The sequence below is a fragment of the Mauremys reevesii genome, unplaced genomic scaffold (assembly GCF_016161935.1).
Source record: "Mauremys reevesii isolate NIE-2019 unplaced genomic scaffold, ASM1616193v1 Contig26, whole genome shotgun sequence".
In the NCBI taxonomy this organism is placed as follows: Eukaryota; Metazoa; Chordata; order Testudines; family Geoemydidae; genus Mauremys; species Mauremys reevesii.
Genome location: NW_024100836.1, coordinates 628,386 through 646,666, shown reverse-complemented (window position 1 = coordinate 646,666; position 18,281 = coordinate 628,386). Strand labels below are relative to the sequence as shown.

At 58.5% G+C, this 18,281-nt stretch overlaps 1 non-coding gene and 1 pseudogene across 1 annotated transcript; both read left to right on the top strand.

Moving 5' to 3' along the window:
* The first annotated feature begins 1,545 nt into the window (after positions 1-1,545).
* LOC120393612 overlaps positions 1,546-18,281 on the top strand; it is a 54,469-nt pseudogene continuing 37,733 nt past the window's right edge.
* Positions 3,596-3,677, top strand: TRNAL-CAA. The gene has a single exon. It is a non-coding gene; the product is annotated as a tRNA-Leu (tRNA).

Here is an 18,281-nt window from a genome sequence, read left to right as displayed (position 1 = left end):
GACGATGACCTTATACTAATGGGAGCGTTCTAACCAAAGGACTGAGGACCTTCCAATGATTCAGAAGCAACCAGAGACTTAAAAAGCCAACAGTTTATTCCATCACTGCTACAAGCGTGATTCAAGAACTTTGCAATTCTTGTATGTATTTGATTCCTTCAACCAATTTTAACCTTCCTTCCTTCCTTTCCAGAAATAAACCTTTATATTTTAGATACTAAAGGGCTGGCAACAGCATGATTACTGGGCTCAGATCTGAGTTGTATATTATTGAGCTGGGTATGTGGCTGGTCCTTTCAGATCAGAAGAACCCTTTCGGTTGATGAAATTGGGTTCCAATAACCACTCATCAGTAATTTCAGTGGTTTTGGTGGCGATATAAAGCCTGGAATGACTAAGGAGGCTGCTTTTCTGACTTCTCGTTAGCCAGTGTGGTGAAACAGAAGTTAACTTTTCTTGCTGGGTTGATTTATCTTATGGGAGCAAAATCACCATTTTGGGGGTATGTCTGCCCCATTTCTCAGCACTTTGGCCTGAATTTGGTATTCTCAGTTGTGACCCACTAGGGCACAGTGAGAGGTGGCTTTTGCTCCTCTGCCTACTGCTAATGACAGTGAAGCTGCAAGACAAAGTCAACAGCAGAGCCAGAGCCAGAAGCTGCATCTTCTATCTTTGCTGTTCTCGTCTTTCCCCGTTTGGGTGCGTTTGCCTTATCTTGCCACCTAGGAAATGGGATTGGACTTTAACAAGAGACACCACAACAGTGACAGCTCCAGCCCATCTCAGCTAATCTCTCTGATCTCCCCAGGACAGCTGTTACCTTCTTCAAAACCACCCAAGAGACCATCACAGAAGGAACTTTCCTTCTAAAAACTCTCCCAGCTGAAGAGAAAGGGCACAGGGGATGCTGTTAAAGACAAGCCTTACTGACTCCTTTACATTTCCATTGCTTTAACTCTGTCTCTGTTTCTCTCTGTGTTTCAGTAACACACTAGCAGGGATGTGAGAGGTGTGTTTGCCATGGGACTAAGCGGGCTGAAGTCTCTCTCTACCAAACCGCCAGCCTTGTTTCCCCCGTTCAGTGTTGGACGGTGACAGGGGCACGTTAACACCTTTCACTCTTTCGGGGACCTTGAGCCTGTTTAAATGACCACAGAAGTTCCTGCCCCCTGTGTGAGTGGCATGGGGGACTGAGCGTCTTTTCTCCTTTCTCCCCTCTAGGATGCCAGAAGCCCCATAGACGGGGCGTGGCTCCTCCCCCTGCACACGCCATTAGTCTGGCCACAGGCTGAGACAACGCAACTGTCCCAGGGCACAACTGCAACGTGGTGAAGGTGACATGTGGGTCGCAATCTCCTTTGGTTTATTACAAACCCGGGTTTCTGCATTTCCTACAAAACTAAATCTGTTTTCTAAATCGCTTCTCTGCTCAGGCTGCGGCTACGCCCCCTTGTGTCGGTAGAACGTATGTCGCTCAGGGGTGTGAATGAGCCACCCCGCGAGTGACACAGTTACACTGACCCAAGCGCCGGTGTGGGCAGGGCTATGTCGCTGGGAGAGCTTCTCCTGCCAACATGGCTACGGCTCTCGCTGGGGGTAGCGAATCTCAGCGGCTACACTCAAGAGCTAACGGCGGGGCCGCTGCACCGTGCCAGCGTGAGCTCCCCAGAGCAGCCACCACCTCAGGGCAGGGACGATGGCCCTGACTGGGGACACAGTACGGGCCTGTCACCTCCAGGGCACTGGGTTCTCTTCTGCCCCCGGCAGGAGTGAACAAACGTCTGTATGACGTGGTGACCGTTCACGGACCGGTGAGGAATGAGCTGGTGTGAGGGGAGCTGATCTCAGTCCAGTGGCAGGTGGGCAGATGGCCACAGAACAATGACCAGCAGGAACACTGGAATCTATTGGCCATCAAAGCATGGAGGCCGAGGAGTGAATTGCCCACGGGACCGAACTCATCCTGTCCCCAGAGCTGGTCTCCTAAATCGGGGTGAAGCACATTGACGGACACCTCGGAAGCTTGCACAGCCATTGCTGGGGCTGCAGCTATTCTGTGGCTGGATACACAGAGACTCATTCTCCAGTCCTCAATTCAGCATTTCTCACGGGCAAGAAATTCAGAGTAAAATACGACAATAAAATATGATAATGATTAATGGGAAAAACCTGTTTCTTTCTAGGTGTGAAACAGGAAGTTCCAGCAGCTGGAGGACACGTCTCCTGATCTGGAAATCAGTCTTGGTTATTGGTGCCAAGAAAGCCAGTGCTCTGAAGGAGACTGAGGAAAATCAAAGGTACCGAGAAGGGAGTTAGGGGGGAAACGTTTCGGACTTCCGGAAGTGACGGGCTCTGACCAATTAGTGGCAATAGATACTAACATAGAACTGAAACAAATCAGAGTGAACCAATAAATTATCATTCCTGACTCAGGGGAAAAGGCTGGGTGGGGCCATGTGCCAAGGCAACAGCAAACGGTTCATAATCTGTAGTCATTTGAATGTGATTCATTTTTCCACTAACAAGTTTCTCTGAAGTGGTGAGAAATCCAGGGTCCGGGGAAGGGAGCCGTGGCCCATTCTCCTGTCGGACAGTCCAGTCGTGGCTTAGTCCTGTTTATAGATGGAGAAAAGAGTCCAGTACAAACAGTTTAATCCAGCGAGAAAGTCAGTCCATTGGCGGATAGAGCCGGGAGCTGGTGGGGGGCAGAGCTGGATTCTACCTCACTGTCTGACCTTGGTCAGGTCAGGTCACCTCTCCCTGTCTCGGTCGTTATGTTAGGGACTTTAACCCCGACAGCGAAATTCGTTGTCTGTTCAGCTAGAGAGACAGTCAACACCAGCAAGGTCCGTTCAAAAGCCTTTTATTGACAAGTGCACGCATCAACAAAAGGCCGCTCGTCTCCAGTGAGAACCAGGCCCTTTTTACAGCTTAGCATTAGCCTATATAGACAGTTTTATTACGTCATACATCACTCACTTGAGCAAAACCCACCCCCCTTTGTTTAACAACTTAAAACTAGACACTTTTAATATACACACATGCCTAGACTTTATGTCTACAACTTTAGATTATTTATTATATCTTAACAACACCCAAAAGTTAGAAATACAGGGGAGTTTTTAAACAAACCTATAACTCAACCAAAAAGTTAGAATCTGAACCGTGGGATGCTAGAGTTCCTTATCAGCTCTTCAAACACTGTCCTTAGCACAGCTAATGGTATGCCAGCCATGCAATCCCTGGTTTATCTCAGGCTTGTCTCACGTTTTCCAGGGCTCTGTTAAACAATGCTGTTTTTCAATACTTTTCCACTCTGGGATTATCAAAACCTTTGCTAGCCTGATTTCAGTCAGGTTAGCATAACTGTTTTATCTGCTATATTTTCATTCAGGCCTAACAGTTACAGTGTGGAGAGGAACAATGACAGACCCCACAGGAGGGTGCTGGTTTGGTGCTTAACCACACGGCGAAGGAACGAGAGACCCAAATTCCCCCTGGTGCTTTGGGAGCCGGGTTTGCTGTTTGAATTCTGCAGTTCAGATGACGTCAGGCCTGGGCGTTTCTCTGGCCTTAGGGGCCTGCTTTGCTCACAGCTGTGATGGCTGAGTAGCTAAGGTGTTAGACTCAAAATCCAAGAGGGTTTCCCTGCGCAGGTTCAAATCCTGCTCACAGCAAGGCCAGTGTTTTAGCCACAGCCCATCTAAGAGGCCAGGGGCAGCTGAGTCTCCCCCAAACGGCCGCCCATGCAGGGGGGAACACTGGGGATGTGGGGCAGGTCACCCCGTCATGGGCCCATTGTCATCTTTCGAGTGCTGGAAGCGAAGCTCCAGAGAAGTGGGGGCCCAACCTGCACCCGGCTCCGCCCTGCCTCTTAACCCGATGCCCTGCTCTGCCTCCTCCCATCCCCCCTCCGCCTCTTCCCCCAAGGCCTGCGCCCCACCCCCGCTGGGCCTTATCCCGAGCCCCTCCTCTCTCTGCCTCTTCCTGCCCCTGCTGCGCCTCCTGCCCCAAGGACCCTCCCACCCCCCGCTCACCTAAGGCAGGAAAAAGCGATGGGTGCCTGGCCCCATGGCAGCCCCCCTTAGGGGAAAGGGGCAGAGAGGAGAAAGCAGCAGGTGAGTGGCGTTTAGATCATAGAACTGGAAGGGACCTCAGCTAATCCAACCCCCTGCTCAGAGCAGGACCAATCCCCAGACAGATTTTTACCCCAGTTCCCAAAACGACCTCCTCAAGGATTGAATTCCCAACCGTGGGTTTAGCAGGCCAATGCTCAAACCACTGAGCTGTCCTCTTGGGGGAAGTGAGGGGCAGGTAGGGGGTCTGGGGGAGGGGGCGGAGGGCAGTGAACAGCAAGTGGGCGGGGCCTCGGGGGAAGAGGATGAGCAGGGGCAGGGCCTCTGTGGCCGGGCCATGGTCTGGGCACCGGTGGCCCCCCAACTTCTAGGGGTCACTCATCTGAAACCCAGGATGAAGTGACATGGGCCTGAGTCTTGTTGGGGCTGAGGCTACATCACACCTTTACCTTCGGGGCTCTACCGCGGCATAAAGCCCCCAGACACGGCCAGAGACAGGGCAAGGGGCCTCAGCACGGGAGAGAGTCAGGCCCAGAGTTAGACGAGGGGGGCAGAGAATAGTCTTCATTCTGGTTAGTTACACGGCGCCCTTGCTAGAAATCCTTCCTGTCTTTTCTCCAGTTCACTCCCTGACGCTGTAGTGCTGCCCCGTTCCCCCATTTGTGCCATTGAATTGTCAGGTTCTGTCAAATAATAGCAGCAATCCAGCCATAAACACGACAGCCTGAAATCTCAGCTCTCCCCCTCCCCTCGCGCTAAAGAGAGAGAGGAGACCCAGGCAGCCAGTTTCTCTGGGACAGAAGACAAAGGACAGAGGCTTGTGGGAAGATGAGATCGGATGCTTGGCTGGAAAGAGGGGGCGTCTGGACTGGGGAGAGAAAACAGCCAGAGCCCACATGGATGCAGGAGAGACCTAGCTGGACTGTGCAGAGGGAGGTTAGGCCTGAGGCCCTGAGAGTTTCCTGTGCTATGTTCAGATGCTCAATAAACCCCTCTCTTACACTGGCTGAGCATCACTGCAGTCTAGAGATCGGGGCTGCATTCTTCCTCTGGGAGTAGAGGCCCCAGGGTCCAGAGGGAGGGGACTCCCTGAGGGGCCCATGGCAGACAGGCATGCTCAGGTCTCAGAGAAGTGCCTTTCACGGAGGCAGTGGGCCTTTACCCTCGAGAGAGAGTGAATCTCCAGGAAGGGCTGTCACACTGAAGGGGGTTCCTTCCAAGGACTGTACGGGGCTGAGAGACTGCACAAGTCCTGGGAGGCAGTGACACCATCCATGGCTAGATAAACAGAGGCTGGAAAGGGAGGTGATTCAGCTGTAGTGAGACTGATACTGGAACACTGCATCCCGTTCTGGTGTCCACGTTTCAAAAATAACGTTTTAAAAACTGGAGAGGGTGCAGAAAAGAGCCATATTTGAGGGATGGAGAAGATGTCTTATAAGGAGGCATTGAAAAGCTCAATCTGTTTAGAGGAGAGCTGATTGCAGTGTGCAAGTGCCTTCGCGAGAGAAAACACCAAGTATTTAAAGGGCTCTTTAGTCTTGCAAAGAAAGGCATAACAAGAACCAATGGCTGGAAGCAGAAATCAGAAAAATTCTCATTGTAGCAAGGCAAGATTTGTAAGAGGGAGGGTGATTCATCACTGGAACAAGCTGCCAAGAGAAGTGATGGATTCTGCATCTCTTGATGTCTTCCAATGAAGACTAGAGGCCTTTGGGAAGGTGCTTTAGTCAAAAAGAAGCTATTGTGATACACAGATGGGCTGGGATATGCAGGGAGTCAGATTAGATGCTCTAATGGTCCCTTCTGGCCTTAAGGCTACTAATTTATGAAAAACTGATGTTTTATTGTGTAGCGGCTCCATCCACAGACTGAACAGTCATTGAGTGCAGTGATTCAGGGGAAACAACTCAAACACCCAATGAGTCTGGCCAGGGGCAGGACATCAGCTTTGAGGGGAGGGGTGGGTGTGGCAGTGACATCACAAAGGCCTTTTGCAGGAACTCGGCCTATTGGGCAAAGGTGGTGGGGAGGGGGTGACCTCACAGAGAGACCCCGACATCAGCCGGGCAGGACCAAGGTGCAGGGCCAGGCCAGTCTCTGAGACCCCCGGCTTTGCTGCCGCAAGTCTCCTTCGCGAGGTCTCTCCTGGAGGGCTGAGAGAGAATTAGGATTCACGGCTGTGAGCATGAGGAGGAACCTCTGTGGAGTTTTCTCCTTTCCTGCCACTGACTGTGCCGAAAACAAACTTCCCTTTGACAAGGTAAGAGGCTGAGAGAGGTTTGGAACCTGTTCCGTCTGATCCACCTGGCGCAGGCAGCATTCTAGGCCCAAGAAACACTGGCTTCAGGTGGCAGAATTTGATTTCCTACCTAGGGTTTGATGGTTGGAATCCCTGGGGACATTGGGGTTTGTCCTTTTTGGTTTCCCTTTTCCTCTTTCCTCCCTCCTTTCTCTTGCTTCTTTTCCCACTTTCCCCTGCTTCCCTCCCTCTACCAAGGAGGGGTGTGTGGAGTGCGGGCAGGGCAGGGGTATTGCTCTCATTGCGGGAGGTCCTCACCAAGAGGTGGGGATGGATCTGAGAGTGATCCCCTCTGATGGTGACCTGGGCCGTCCTTTGGCACATCTGGTGAGACCCCTCAGCCTCCCGCCCCTCAGAGTCTCAGTGCTGATTGGCTGAGCAGGGGGCTATCGACACCAAGGAGACTCAGGTCAGTTTGGTCTTTTTTCAGATCAGGCAAAGAAATCACAACCAATCCAATGTACGGGATTAATCTTGCTGCTTCTCTCCATTAATTGTCTCTTGGCAGTTCATGATTTCCTCTAATGTTCTAAGTTTTCTAAAATACTTGCTGAATAATTATTATGAACCACCGTTGGTCTATAGCTCACTTGAGAGCACTTTATTCTGATCAGTCAATGTATGAAATTCAAGATGTGACAGGTTGGTTGAAAGTCAGGAGCAGTGTTTCCTCTAATTTGTTATGTCCGTGTGCGGAATGAATTGTGTTGTGCGCACCAATATGGAGGTGAGGTGTGACACTCTCCTGTATATTGGTGCACGTTACAAAATTCATTCTGCACATGGATGGTGTGTGGCAACGCTGCTGCCGGCTCCAGGCCCCAGCACAGGACCATGGTGGCGCAGCCCAGGACAGCGGCAGCACTACCAGCCCTGCTCTGCGGACTCCTGGCATCGCTCAGGGGTGGGGCACGGGCAGAAGGAGGCAGGACCTTGGGGGAAGGGGGGTGGGATAGGACCTGGGCCGCACCCTCCTAGGGATGGCCTTGGTGGCAATATCAGGCCCACCCCCGTGGCAGGGCCAGGCTAGAACCAGCTAAGGCCGGAGATGGGGGGAAAAACTGCACTGGCAGGAGCCCCTCCCTGGCCACTGCCTGCGTGGTGCTAAAGATGGAGCTATGCAGCTTACAGAAATATTTTTGAACCCTGGTCTCCCACATCCTGGTCAAATACTTTAAATGCTGTAAGAGAGCCAGCAGCACCGTGACCTCTTCCTGCACTGGTGGATTGTTTTGTACCGAATGGCCTAAGCACCTAACCCCAGGTGAGGGGCTCCCAAGCAGACCAAGGTCCCTCTCTCCAAGCCAGACCTGGGTGCCTAAGCTCCAGAGAAGGGTGGGGCTCAAGACACACCCCTCATCAGCATTTCCCATTGGGGTGGAGATGCCCAGCATGCTGGGTTTTGTGGGTCCTACTTTCAGGCACCTCCTTCTTCCCATTGATTGTACAGGAGCCTGGGTACCTAACTCAGGCTTTGTGGATTCTAGTGACTTTTAGCTGCCTAAAAGTTTGGTGCTGTGAGGTTCCTTTGTGGATCCAGGCCTTAGTTCTTTTACTCCGTAGCTGGGGTGGGTGAGTTTCACCCCAGCTGCCAGGAGCTGCATCACTGCCTAGGACAGGGGTCGGCAACCTTTCAGCAGTGGTGTGCTGAGTCTTCGTGTATACACTCTAATTTAAGGCTTCGCGTGCCGGTAATACGTTTTAGAAGGTCTCTCTGTAAGTCTGTAATATAGAACCAAACTACTGTTATATGTAAAGTAAACAAAGTTTTCAAAATGTTTCAGAAGCTTTATTTAAAATTAAATTAAAATGCAGATCTTATTAGTTTAGTGTGACCCTTGCCCTTGCTTTTCCTTGCTGAGTTTTCCAATGTCTGGCACGGATTTGGATACTTTAAGCTGCGCACAAGCTTCTGAGAGATCACTTGTTAACCGGCTCTGAGGGGGACAGAGGACAGATTTCATGTGTGAAAATACCTGTTCACACAGGTACGTGGATCCAAATGCTGAAAGCATTGCAAACGCAATTTTCTTCAAACAGTTAAATTTCACAGGCAGTGACGTCCAGCAGGTCAGAATAGAGGCCCCATGATCTCTCTCGGTAGCTTCAAGTGCACTCCCCAGATCCACAAACTTTGATGTCCACAATTCTGAGCTTTTTAACTGAATGAGCTGCATTTTGAAATCTTCAGCACCCATCCACTGAAATACAGACAAATCCAAGTCGCTTTCGTTGAACTTTTCAGATTTAATTAGAAAAGAAAGCATTGGGCCAAATCGCTTGAAATCGGTCAGAAAATTCTGATTCCAATTTTTGCATGTACTTTCCAATCTCATTGACACTGACAGTGCAACGTGTCAATAGCTCTTTTATGAGTTGGAAGTAGCGGAAAGTAGAAGTTTGAATATCCTTAGAAAAAACTGCTAGTTTCACAAAAATGCTTTCCAGGCTTCATAAAGATCCAGAATTGTTTGCCCTGCACCCTGGAGACAGAGGTTGCCTTCGTTTAGGTGAGCGGCGATATCGGTTAGAAACATGAGCTTACGCAGCCATTTGTCATCCAGTTCGGGGTAGTGGCTGGCGGAGAGGAGTGGATAGCAGGGTGGGTGGCAGAGAGGAGTGGATAGCAGGGTGGCTGGCGGAGAGGAGCGGATAGCAGGGTGGCTGGCGGAGAGGAGCGGATAGCAGGGTGGCTGGCGGAGAGGAGCGGATAGCAGGGTGGCTGGCGGAGAGGAGCGGATAGCAGGGTGGCTGGCGGAGAGGAGCGGATAGCAGGGTGGCTGACGGAGAGGAACGGATAGCAGGGTGGCTGGCGGAGAGGAGCGGATAGCAGGGTGGCTGGCGGAGAGGAGCGGATAGCAGGGTGGCTGGCGGAGAGTAGCGGATAGCAGGGTGGCTGACGGAGAGGAGCTGATCGCAGGGTGGCTGACGGAGAGGAGCGGATAGCAGGGTGGCTGGCGGAGAGGAGCGGATAGCAGGGTGGCTGGCGGAGAGGAGCGGATAGCAGGGTGGCTGACGGAGAGGAGCTGATCGCAGGGTGGCTGACGGAGAGGAGCGGATAGCAGAGTGGCTGGCGGAGAGAAGCGGATAGCAGGGTGGGTGACACAGAGGAGCGGATAGCAGGGTGGGTGACACAGAGGAGCGGATAGCAGGGTGGCTGGCGGAAAGGAGCGGATAGCAGGGTGGCTGGCGGAGAGGAGCGGATAGCAGGGGGGCTGACGGAGAGGAGCGGATAGCAGGGTGGCTGACGGAGAGGAGCGGATAGATAGCAGGGTGGCTGGCGGAGAGGAGCGGATAGCAGGGTGGCTGGCGGAGAGGAGCGGATAGCAGGGTGGCTGACGGAGAGGAGCTGATAGCAGGGTGGCTGGCGGAGGTGAGCGGATAGCAGGGTGTCTGGCGGAGAGGAGCGGATAGCAGGGTGGCTGGCGGAGAGGAGCGGATAGCAGGGTGGCTGACGGAGAGGAGCGGATAGCAGGGTGGCTGACGGAGAGGAGCTGATAGCAGGGTGGCTGGCGGAGAGGAGCGGATAGCAGGGTGGGTGACACAGAGGAGCGGATAGCAGGGTGGGTGGCAGAGAGGAGCGGATAGCAGGGTGGCTGGCGGAGAGGAGCGGATTGCTTGGTGGCTGTGTGAGATGAGCGGATAGCAGGGTGGCTGGCGGAGAGGCGGATAGCAGGGTGGCTGGCAGAGGAGAGAGGCGGATAGCAGGGTGGCTGCGGAGAGGAGCGGATAGCAGGGTGGCTGGCGGAGAGGAGCGGATAGCAGGTGGCTGGGAGAAGTGCGGATAGCAGAGTGGCTGGCGGAGAGGAGCGGATAGCAGGGTGGCTGACACAGAGGAGCGGATAGCAGGGTGGCTGACTCAGAGGAGCGGATAGCAGAGTGGCTGGCGGAGAGGAGCGGATAGCAGAGTGGGTGACACAGAGGAGCGGATAGCAGGGTGGCTGACGGAGAGAAGCGGATAGCAGGGTGGCTGTCGGAGAGGAGCGGATAGCAGGTGGCTGGAGAGGAGAGGAGCGGATAGCAGGGTGGCTGGCGGAGAGGAGCGGATAGCAGGGTGGCTGGCGGAGAGGAGCGGATAGCAGGGTGGCTGGCGGAGAGGAGCGGATAGCAGAGTGGCTGGCGGAGAGGAGCGGATAGCAGAGTGGGTGACACAGAGGAGAGGATAGCAGGGTGGCTGGCGGAGAGGAGCGGATAGCAGGGTGGCTGGCGGAGAGGAGCGGATAGCAGGGTGGCTGGTGGAGAGGAGCGGATAGCAGGGTGGCTGGAGGAGAGGAGCGGATAGCAGAGTGGCACAGGGGAGTGGATAGCAGGGTGGCTGACGGAGAGGAGCGGATAGCAGGGTGGCTGGCGGAGAGGAGCGGATAGAAGGGTGGCTCTACGAGAGGAGCGGATAGCAGTGTGGCTGACAGAGAGCGGATAGCAGGGTGGCTGAGAGAGCGGATAGCAGGTGGCTGACAGAGGCGGATAGCAGGGTGGCTGGCGGAGCGGATAGCAGGGTGGCTGGCGGAGAGGAGCGGATAGCAGGGTGGGAGACACAGAGCAGCGGATAGCAGGGTGGCTGTTGGAGAGGAGCGGATAGCAGGGTGGCTGGCGGAGAGGAGCGGATAGCAGGGTGGCTGGCGGAGAGGAGCGGATAGCAGGGTGGGAGGCAGAGAGAAGCGGATAGCAGGGTGGCTGGCGGAGAGCGGATAGCAGGTGGCTGGCGGAGAGGAGCGGATAGCAGGGTGGCTGAGAGAGGAGCGGATAGCAGGGTGGCTGGCGGAGAGAGGAGCGGATAGCAGGGTGGCTGGCGGAGAGGCGGATAGCAGGTGGCTGGCGGAGAGGAGCGGATAGCAGGGTGGCAGAGGAGCGGATAGCAGGGTGGCGGAGAGGCGGATAGCAGGGTGGCTGGCGGAGAGGAGCGGATAGCAGGGTGGCTGGCGGAGTCGAGCGGATAGCAGGGTGGCTGACGGAGAGAAGCGGATAGCAGGGTGGCTGACGGAGAGGAGCGGATAGCAGGGTGGCTGGCGGAGAGGAGCGGATAGCAGGGTGGCTGGCGGAGAGGAGCGGATAGCAGGGTGGCTGGCGGAGAGGAGCGGATAGCAGGGTGGCTGACTCAGAGAAGCGGATAGCAGGGTGGCTGGCGGAGAGGAGCGGATAGCAGGGTGGCTGACAGAGAGGAGCGGATAGCAGGGTGGCTGACTCAGAGGAGCGGATAGCAGGGTGGCTGGCGGAGAGGAGCGGATAGCAGGGTGGCTGGCGGAGAGGAGCGGATAGCAGAGTGGGTGACACAGAGGAGTGGATAGCAGGGTGGCTGGTAGAGGCGGATAGCAGGGTGGAGAGCGGATAGCAGGGTGGCTGGCGGAGAGGAGCGGATAGCAGGGTGGCTGGCGGAGAGGAGCGGATAGCAGGGTGGCTGGCGGAGAGGAGCGGATAGCAGGGTGGCTGGCCGAAAGGAGGGGATAGCAGGGTGGCTGGTAGTGAGGAGCGGATAGCAGGGTGGCTGACTAAGAAGAGCGGATAGCAGGGTGGCTGGCGGAAAGGAGCGGATAGCAGGGTGGCTGGCGGAGAGGAGCGGATAGCAGGGTGGCTGACTCAGAGGAGCGGATAGCAGGGTGGCTGACGGAGAGGAGCGGATAGCAGGGTGGCTGGCGGAGAGGATAGCAGGGTGGCTGCCGGAGAGGAGCGGATAGCAGGGTGGCTGGCGGAGAGGAGCGGATAGCAGGGTGGCTGGCGGAGAGGAGCGGATAGCAGTGTGGCTAACTCAGAGGAGCGGATAGCAGGGTGGCTGGCGGAGAGGAGCGGATAGCAGGGTGGCTGGCGGAGAGGAGCGGATAGCAGGGTGGCTGGCAGGGAGGGGCGGATAGCAGGGTGGCTAAGGAGAGGAGCGGATAGCAGGGTGGCTGGCGAGAGGAGCGGATAGCAGGTGGCTGGCGGAGAGAGCGGATAGCAGGGTGTGCTGGCGGAGAGGAGCGGATAGCAGGTGGCAGAGAGAGGATAGCAGGGTGGCTGAGAGGAGCGGATAGCAGGGTGGCTGACAGAGGAGGATAGCAGGGTGACACAGAGGAGCGGATAGCAGGGTGGCTGGCGGAGAGCGGATAGCAGGGTGGCTGGCGGAGGAGCGGATAGCAGGTGGCTGGCGGAGGAGCGGATAGCAGGGTGGCTGACACAGAGGAGCGGATAGCAGGGTGGCTGACGGAGAGGAGCGGATAGCAGGGTGGCTGGCGGAGAGGAGCGGATAGCAGGGTGGCTGGCGGAGAGGAGCGGATAGCAGGGTGGCTGACGGAGAGGAGCGGATAGCAGGGTGGCTGACGGAGAGGAGCGGATAGCAGGGTGGCTGACGGAGAGGAGCGGATAGCAGGGTGGGTGACACAGAGGAGCGGATAGCAGGGTGGCTGGCGGAGAGGAGCGGATAGCAGGGTGGCTGACTCAGAGGAGCGGATAGCAGGGTGGCTGACGCAGAGGAGCGGATAGCAGGGTGGCTGGCGGAGAGGAGCGGATAGCAGGGTGGCTGGCGGAGAGGAGCGGATAGCAGGGTGGCTGACCCCGAGGAGCGGATAGCAGGGTGGCTGGCGGAGAGGAGCGGATAGCAGGGGGGAGGCGGAGAGGAGCGGATAGCAGGGTGGCTGCGGAGAAGGCGGATAGCAGGGTGGCTGCAGAGAGGAGCGGATAACAGGGTGGCTGGCGGAGTAGAGCCAATAGCAGGGTGGCTGACGGAGAGAAGCGGATAGCAGGGCTGGCGGAGAGGAGCGGATAGCAGGGTGGCTGGCGGAGAGCGGATAGCAGGGTGGCTGACGGAGAGGAGCGGATAGCAGGGTGGCTGGCGGAGAGGAGCGGATAGCAGGGTGGCTTGGAGAGAGGAGCGGATAGCAGGGTGGCTGGCGGAGAGGAGCGGATAGCAGGGTGGCTGGCGGAGGAGAGCGGATAGCAGGGTGGCTGGCGGAGGAGAGCGGATAGCAGGGTGGCTGGCGGAGGAGAGCGGATAGCAGAGTGGGTGACACAGAGGAGCGAATAGCAGAGTGGCTGACTCAGAGGAGCGGATAGGAGGGTGCCTGGCGGAGAGGAGCGGATAGCAGGGTGCCTGGCGGAGAGGAGCGGATACCAGGGTGGCTGGCGGAGAGGAGCGGATAGCAGGGTGGCTGGCGGAGAGGAGCGGATAGCAGGGTGGCTGGCGGAGTTGAGCGGATAGCAGGGTGGCTGGCGGAGTTGAGCGGATAGCAGGGTGGCTGGCGGAGAGGAGCGGATAGCAGGGTGGCTGACTCAGAGGAGCGGATAGCAGGGTGGCTGACGGAGGAGCGGATACCAGTGTGGCTGGCGGAGAGGAGCGGATAGCAGGGTGGCTGGGGGAGAGGAGCGGATAGCAGGTGGCTGGCGGAGAGGAGCGGATAGCAGGGTGGCTGGCGGAGAGAGCGGATAGCAGGTGGCTGGAGAGGAGCGGATAGCAGGGTGGCTGACGGAGGAGCGGATAGCAGGGTGGCTGTCTGAGAGGAGCGGATAGCAGGGTGGCGGGCGGAGAGGAGCGGATAGCAGTGTGGCTGGCGGAGAGGAGCGGATAGCAGGGTGGCTGGCGGAGAGGAGCGGATAGCAGGGTGGCTGGCGGAGAGGAGCGGATAGCAGGGTGACACAGAGGAGCGGATAGCAGGGTGGCTGGCGGAGAGGAGAGATAGCAGGGTGGCTGGCGGAGAGGAGCGGATAGCAGGGTGGCTGGCGGAGGCGGATAGCAGGGTGGCTGGAGAGGAGCGGATAGCAGGTGGCTGGCGGAGAGGCGGATAGCAGGGTGGCTGGAGAGGCGGATAGCAGGTGGCTGAGAGGAGCGATAGCAGGTGGCTGACTCAGAGGAGCGGATAGCAGGGTGGCTGGCGGAGAGGCGCGGATAGCAGGGTGGCTGGCGGAGAGGAGCGGATAGCAGGGTGGCCGGCGGAGAGGAGCGGATAGCAGGGTGGCTGGCGGAGAGGAGGATAGCAGGTGGCTGGCGGAGAGGAGCGGATAGCAGGGTGGCTGGCGGAGAGGAGCGGATAGCAGGGTGGCTGGCAGAGGAGCGGATAGCAGGGTGGCTGACGGAGAGCGGATAGCAGGGTGGCTGAGAGGAGCGGATAGCAGGGTGGCTGACGGAGAGCGGATAGCAGGTGGCTGGCGGAGAGGCGGATAGCAGGTGGCTGGCAGAGGAGCGGATATCAGGGTGGCTGGCGGAGAGGAGCGGATAGCAGGGTGGCTGGCGGAGAAGAGCGGATAGCAGGGTGGGTGACAGAGGGGAGCGGATAGCAGGGTCGGTGACACAGAGGAGCGGATAGCAGGGTGGCTGACGGAGAGGAGCGGATAGCAGGGTGGCTGGCAGAGAGAAGCGGATAGCAGGGTGGGTGGTGGAGTGGGGCGGATAGCAGGGTGGCTGGCGGAGAGAAGCCAATAGCAGGGTGGCTGACACAGAGGAGCGGATAGCAGGGTGGATGGCAGAGAGGAGCGGATAGCAGGGTGGCTGGTAGAGGAGAGGATAGGAGGGTGGCTGACGGAGAGGAGCGGATAGCAGAGTGGGTGACACAGAGGAGCGGATAGCAGGTGGCTGACGGAGGCGGATAGCTGGGTGGCTGGAGAGGAGCGGATTGCAGTGTGGCTGGCGGAGAGGAGCGGATTGCAGTGTGGCTGGCGGAGAGGAGCGGATTGCAGTGTGGTTGGCGGAGAGGAGCGGATAGCAGAGTGGCTGACGCAAAGGAGCGGATAGCAGAGTGGCTGACGCAGAGGAGCGGATAGCACGGTGGCTGGCGGAGAGGAGCGGATACCAGAGTGGCTGGCACATAGGAGCGGATAGCAGGGTGGCTCGCGGAGAGGAGCGGATAGCAGAGTGGCTGGCGCATAGGAGCGGATAGCAGGGTGGCTGGCGGAGAGGAGCGGATAGCAGGGTGGCTAGCAGAGTGGAGCGGATAGCAGGGTGGCTTGTGGAAAGGAGCGGATAGCAGGGTGGCTGGCGGAGAGGAGCGGATAGCAGGTGGCTGGCGGAGAGGAGCGGATAGCAGGGTGGCTGGAGGAAGCGGATAGCAGGGTGGCTGGCGGAGAAGCGGATAGCAGGGTGGCTGACGGAGAGGAGCGGATAGCAGGTGGCTGGCGGAGAGGAGCGGATAGCAGGGTGGCTGGCGGAGAGCGGATAGCAGGGGCTGGCGGAGAGAGCGGATAGCAGGTGGCTGACGGAGAGGCGGATAGCAGGGTGGCTGACAGAGAGGAGCGGATAGCAGGGTGGCTGGCGGAGGAGCGGATAGCAGAGTGGCTGGCGGAGAGGAGCGGATAGCAGGGTGGCTGGCAGAGAGGAGCGGATAGCAGAGTGGCTGGCAGAGAGGAGCGGATAGCAGAGTGGCTGGCGGAGAGGAGCGGATAGCAGGGTGGATGGCGAATAGGAGCGGATAACACGGTGGCTGACACAGAGGAGCGGATAGCAGAGTGGCTGGCAGAGAGGAGCGGATAGCAGGGTGGCTGGCGGAGAGGAGCGGATAGCAGGGTGGCTGGCGGAGAGGGGCGGATAGCAGGGTGGGTGACACAGAGGAGCGGATAGCAGGGTGGCTGGCAGAGAGGAGCGGATAGCAGGGTGGCTGGCGGAGAGGAGCGGATAGCAGGGTGGCTGGCGGAGAGGAGCGGATAGCAGGGTGGCTGGCAGAGAGGAGCGGATAGCAGGGTGGCTTGTAGAGAGGAGCGGATAGCAGGGTGGCTGGCGGAGGGGAGCGGATAGCAGGGTGGCTGGCGGAGAGGAGCGGATAGCAGTGTGGCTGGCGGAGAGGAGCGGATAGCAGGGTGGCTGGCGGAGAGGAGCGGATAGCAGGGTGGCTGACGGAGAGGAGCGGATAGCAGGGTGGGTGACCCAGAGGAGCGGATAGCAGGGTGGCTGACGGAGAGGAGCGGATAGCAGGGTGGCTGGCGGAGAGGAGCGGATAGCAGGGTGGCTGGCGGAAAGTTGCGGAAAGCAGGGTGGCTGGCGGAGAGCGGATAGCAGGTGGCTGAGGAGGAGCGGATAGCAGGGTGGCTGGCGGAGAGGAGCGGATAGGAGGGTGGCTGGCGGAGAGGAGCGGATAGCAGGGTGGCTGGCGGATTTGAGCGGATAGCAGGGTGGCTGGCGGAGAGGAGCGGATAGCAGAGTGGCTGGCAGAGCAGCGGATTGCAGGGTTGCTGAAGGAGAGGAGCGGATAGCAGGGTGGCTGGCAGAGAGGAGCGGATAGCAGGTGGTGGCGGAGAGCGGATAGCAGGGTGTCTTCCAGAGAGGAGCGGATAGTAGGGTGGCTGACGGAGAGGAGCGGATAGCAGGTGGCTGCGGAGAGGAGCGGATAGCAGGTGGCTGACGGAGAGGAGCGGATAGCAGGGTGGCTGATGGAGAGGCGGATAGCAGGGTGGCTGGCGGAGGAGCGGATAGCAGTGGGTGACACAGAGGAGCGGATAGCAGGGTGGCTGGCGGAGAGAGCGGATAGCAGGTGGCTGCCGGAGAGAAGCGGATAGTAGGGTGGCTGGCGGAGAGGAGCGGATAGCAGGTGGCTGGCGAGAGGAGCGGATAGCAGGGTGGCTGGCGGAGAGGAGCGGATAGCAGGGTGGCTGGCGGAGAGGAGCGGATAGCAGGTGGCTGAGCAGAGGAGCGGATAGCAGGTGGCTGGCGGAGAGAGCGGATAGCAGGGTGGCTGGAGGAGGAGCGGATAGCAGGGTGGCTGGCGAGAGGAGCGGATAGCAGGGTGGCTGGCGGAGAGGAGCGGATAGCAGGGTGGCTGGCGGAGAGGAGCGGATAGCAGGGTGGCTGGCGGAGAGGAGCGGATAGCAGGTGGCTGGAGGAAGGCGGATAGCAGGGTGGCTGGCAGAGGAGCGGATAGCAGGGTGGCTGGCGGAGAGGAGCGGATAGCAGGGTGGCTGGCGGAGAGGAGCGGATAGCAGGGTGGCTGCACGAGAGGAGCGGATAGCAGGGTGGCTGGCGGAGAGGAGCGGATAGCAGGGTGGCTGGCGGAGAGGAGCGGATAGCAGGGTGGCTGGCGGAGAGGAGCGGATAGCAGGGTGGCTGCGGAGAGGAGCGGATAGCAGGTGGCTGGAGGAGCGGATAGCAGGGTGGCTGACAGAGGAGCGGATAGCAGGGTGGCTGGCGGAGCGGATAGCAGGGCTGGCGGAGTGGAGCGTATAGCAGCGTGGCTGTGTGAGAGGAGCGGATAGCAGGGTGGCTGGCGGAGAGGAGCGGATAGCAGGGTGGCTGGCGGAGAGGAGCGGATAGCAGGGTGGCTGGCGGAGAGGAGCGGATAGCAGGGTGGCTGGCGGAGGGGAGCGGATCGCAGGGTGGCTGACAGAGGAGCGGATAGCAGGGTGGCTGGCGGAGAGGAGCGGATAGCAGGGTGGCTGGCGGAGAGGAGCGGATAGCAGGTGGATGGCGGAGAGGAGCGGATAGCAGAGTGGCTGACTCAGAGGAGCGGATAGCAGGGTGGCTGGTGGCGAGGAGCGGATAGCAGGGTGGCTGGCGGAGAGGAGCGGATAGCAGGGTGGCTGGCGGAGAGGAGCGGATAGCAGCTGGCTGGCGGAGAGGAGCGGATAGCAGGTGGCTGGCGGAGAGGAGCGGATAGCCTGGTGGCTGGCGGAGAGGAGCGGATAGCAGGGTGGCTGGCGGAGAGGAGCGGATAGCAGGGTGGCTGGCAGAGAGGAGCGGATAGCAGGGTGGCTGGCGGAGAGGAGCGGATAGCAGGGTGGCTGACTCAGAGGAGCGGATAGCAGAGTGGCTGACTCAGAGGAGCGGATAGCAGGGTGGCTGGCAGAGAGGAGCGGATAGCAGGGTGGCTGGCGGAGAGGAGCGGATAGCAGGGTGGCTGGCGGAGAGGAGCGGATAGCAGGGTGGCTGGCGGAGAGGAGCGGATAGCAGGGTGGCTGGCGGAGAGGAGCGGATAGCAGGGTGGCTGACGGAGAGGAGCGGATAGCAGGGTGGCTGG